Source organism: Monopterus albus, unplaced genomic scaffold (genome assembly GCF_001952655.1).
Source record: "Monopterus albus unplaced genomic scaffold, M_albus_1.0 scaffold70.1, whole genome shotgun sequence".
NCBI classification, from domain to species: Eukaryota; Metazoa; Chordata; class Actinopteri; order Synbranchiformes; family Synbranchidae; genus Monopterus; species Monopterus albus.
The window spans coordinates 2246085-2250409 of NW_018127950.1; the positions used below are offsets into that span (position 1 = coordinate 2246085).

Below are 4325 nucleotides of genomic sequence, written 5' to 3' on the forward strand. Positions count from 1 at the left end.
CTCCCCAGGCCGTGTTCCTTTCTGTTTAGCCAATACTGCAGTTCGGAGGAGATCCTTCAGCGGCTTCATCACATACTACGTCCGGGACTAGTAAGACTGATCTTTTACCTGTTGCATGCTCTACTCCTCGCCTTCTACTGTGTGGATCACGCAGCGTGGAATCCTGGCACCAGAGACCAACAGGGGCACGCACGCCACCGCTCCATCGCCATACCATACCGGCAGGAGGCCACTTCGCCGAGGCGGAAACCCCAGCAAAGCACCGGAGCCCAGATCGTCGGCGGAAACCACCATCCTCCGGCGCCTGAGTCTCCAGCACTGGAGACAGTGAACCACGTCTCCCAGTCTGCTACTGACTCTGCTCTCTTTTCTCTTCCTCCCAGGTCCTGTGCTCTTCCTCCTGCCTTCGCTGCCAGTCAGCCCTCCGAGCCTGATGACAAGCAGTTCCCCTAATTTCTACTCAGGGCCGGATCCGATTCCCCACTGGTCCGCATCGCCCTCTCAGCTCTTTTTTTTTTTTCTATTTTAGTTTCTGTGCCCTTCCGGGGAAAATAAATCGCACCCTGCCAACCTGAATCCACTTATTATTCCTCACTCGGTTCTCTCTCTCCATCTGTATCGAGGGAGAGAACCTAAAAGATTTTCAGCAATTGCTACATAAATCAGTTAATAGGGCTATATTTACACCATTGTTTGCACCATTGGTAATGAGCTTCGTAACAAGTCTGGTGGGTCAAACTATACACTATAACAAAAAATAGAAGCCCAACATGCTGTATGTTATGAATGTGGGCTCTGAGAAGAGAACAACGAGCTGCCAACTCTGAAAAAACTAATAACATTTGTTAGAAAAGTCATGAGAAACTGAACAAATAAAATGTGAATAAAAGCTGGAAAAGATCCAATTAATCAGCCGAAGCGGGCCATTCTAGTGCTACATATGCCATAGTTTCTACTTGCAGACATATGGTCACAACACCATCACTTTCAGCTTCTGCACACCCTCCTCACGCCATCATTCTGCTCCTTCCCTTACGCCCTCTCATGTACGCTACGATCAATAGATGTTCATTTGATTTTATACAAATCCACACAGCAGTTGCTCAAATTAGTTATCTCAGCCTCTTTTCTTATCTCTCTCCTTAAGCTGACCAATTTCTAGCACCAAATTTCACAGATCTATCATGTATAAATCCTTTTCAAATTCATATCATGTCTCTCAGTGCCCAATGTCTTTATGTGCAGTTGTCACTAAATGTGAAGGTGATAAGTAGTGAAATGTATTTTTTTTTTAGACAAGAGATTAGTAACTTTGAATTATTTGACATCCTCATCTCCTTCTGATGCGATAAGTTTTATAAAGTAATTCATATAGTGTTTTATTTTCAGCCACAGACAACTGCAATAGATGTGCAGATGGTGTTGATGCTGTTGTTGATGATTATAGAAAAACGTCTGAGAGAAAAAAAAATCATCTAGTGTTAAATTAAAGTTTTGCTGGCCGTGTGAAGACATATAAGTACTAAGGAGGAATGAATTCACAGTTAACCAGACTAAAGGCTTTTCCCTATGTGGCTATCTATGATCCCAATTATGTTCAATCTGTGTGTAAGCATTGTTTAAGCCATAGTTGAGGCCATCTTTGCAGACTCAGCCACCACATCGGTAGAAATGACTTATTACTTTTGTTTTGACATAAAATGAAACAACTCCCATTTGTTACTTGCCCAAGGGGGTATAGCTCAGGGCTAGAGCACTTAACTGCAGCTCCAACGGTCCTTAGTTCAAATTTGGGTGTCAGAATCCCACAGTATAGGATGACCTTGAGTGTATAATTGCTCATTTACCACAGTATCACTGCTAACATGAGAAGCTGTTAAGAAAACTACAGTATAGCCAAAATTGCAGTAGCTCCTAGTGCTGTCATAAAGGTCTCTTTTTAGGGGCACTTGCTGTAAATACTCTGCCAAATTACAGTTATGATCTTGTTTGTCTTCAGTGCAGCATTAGAAAGATTGTTAATATTTCTTATTATGTTAAAATTTTCATTAAACTATGGTCGACATGTAAAGATGTGCTGGCTTCCTCACAGAGACCAGATTTAATAATGTAGCTGGTGGATTCTGGCTGACGCTATAATATGAACTCTGTCTCTTTTATTAGCCACAGCTAAGATGAATCAGATCACTGAAATATTCACATCAAGGGGACAAAGTACAAGAGACAAACTAGAGCCTGTTGGTTACTGAAAGGTTCTTTGACTGTGAGGATAAAAAGGTAAAAACTTAGTTCAGAACTAACTGTGCTTTATTATCCTATTATATCCCATAAAAACACCTCCTCTGGGCACAACTTTATCAACACTTAGTGCGTATATCGGGACCTCCAGCCATCCTGCTCATTATGCATACACTAGGAATACATAAAACTGTATTTTATTATAGTGCATAAAGATGTGTGTCATTAGAAAGACTACCTATACATATACATACACTATCATACATGTGGTATAAACTGTATATAATGACACATGCATGGGTGGATCTAGAAAATTTTGGGTGGGGGTGGCTAGGCTGGGGCACAGACTCAGAGAGGAGTGGCACATTTGAAATACATGTAAAAGTAAATAGAACCCCTAGTTCTATGAAATAATAAATCAGACATTATTAAGAATCCAGTTATTTATTTTGCATAAAAATTAGACATGTGTAGTATTTTCTTTAGCTAGCTTTGGCTGTGCTCCTTATTTACTCCTGGCCGGGGACATCGCTAGTGCACAGTAGTTCCCCCAAAATTAATTTAAAATAATCGGACCAATATTATAAAGCACCAGAAAACTGTTCATTGTATTTAAGGTAAAAATTTGTCATTGCTTTTCATTTTTAGTACTGACAAGCATCACATTTTGACTCTGGTTATGGTGACACTATGGGTGGCCAATCAGATTCTGTATCCACCCATAGACACATGAGGTTTCATATCATGAAGATCATGTCATATTACGTTGCGAAGAAACCTGAGCCTCACATTTCCCACACCAGTTTTCAGTTTTCAATTAAATATGTAAGTCAACATGTAGTAAAACAGAGTGTTCATTGATGGACTGAGGAGACTGAGGTTACTTAACTCCCATAACCCCCTAGCCTGTCTGCATAAGCCAGGCTAATTTGGTTCATGACAATAAACATCAAAGCACATTGATGAAGAGACTTGAGTGACAGACTTGTCAGTTGTATTCTTGCCATTTCTTTTACACTGTGCTTCCACTCAGACCCTTACAAAGACATCTCTCTCTTTCATAGTTTTAGACAGACGAGTGGCTATTAGTCACACTCTAGTCAACAACATCAGGGTAAAAACATCATTTAATGAGCCCTTTAAGTCACATCTCTTACCAGTAAATGGACCTCTTGATTCTGCCTGTATATACTTTCCATGCAGAGTCAGAGCCTAGAGACGAGATTATTACTGTAAAGTACACATGTGGTGTATATATTAAAGTGGCAACAGACATAAAATGTAATGTTCCACTGACAGAATGTGGGGTGGATCCTTGTGATCTCCAGCTGGAGTTTAGGTCTCATGGAAGTTCAGGATAAATTTGAAAAAGAATCTAGTTCTATTCACAAATGTGTATTTTAATGTTACAAATCTAAATAATTAGGTCCAAAATTCATTAAAAGTTACCAAGTGTTTCAAGATATTCAAGATATGTTCATGTTGTTTATGAAGCCAGTAAAGGTATCACTTATTGGCTGAACATTTGGCAGCAGGTCATGAAGTCTCATTTCTTACACAGTGATAGTTTAATTGTTTTTATATCAGTGTATCCACAACCAAACTGTGAGCATTCACAGCACACTCAGTGAGAAAGTTCTGTAGGTCAGTAGGTTCATTTACTGACAAACATAAGTTGGACTGATGTGAAGAGCTTGTAACCTTCCTTCCCTATGGCTGCCTTTGTAATTACATGTTATCATGCTGTTTCATCCCAGTCGAAATTAATTTACTTGTTTGATCACTAGTACGTTGGGTCATCGTCTGTCCTAACTCCCTGGGTGAAAGCTGCATAGCTGGGTGTTTGATTTCTGCTCGGCTATTTCTCATTGCCTAATCACCCCGAAGCGCACTTATACCCTGGCGTCGCATTGAACAAGCAGAGGTAAGCTGTTAAAGATTTGCGATGTTAAACAGTGAGATGGTGTAATAGCTCAGTGTTAGAGCATTTGACTACAGATCAAAAAGTCCCTAGTTTGTCTATGGGTGCCTCCTGTCCAAAGGGCTTATGTTGTTGAAGATTACACCTGGGGCCTATTTCAAGAAGG

At 40.3% G+C, this 4325-nt stretch overlaps 1 protein-coding gene across 1 annotated transcript in view; it reads right to left on the bottom strand.

Annotated features, from left to right (window-relative positions):
* Positions 1–451, bottom strand: part of gjc1 (gap junction protein gamma 1) — a 5854-nt gene extending 5403 nt beyond the window's left edge. Inside the window, exon 1 of the mRNA XM_020605410.1 lies at positions 109–451. The gene's annotated coding sequence lies outside the window, so the exon portion shown is untranslated. The remainder of the gene's footprint in view (positions 1–108) is intronic.
* Positions 452–4325: the final 3874 nt, after the last annotated feature.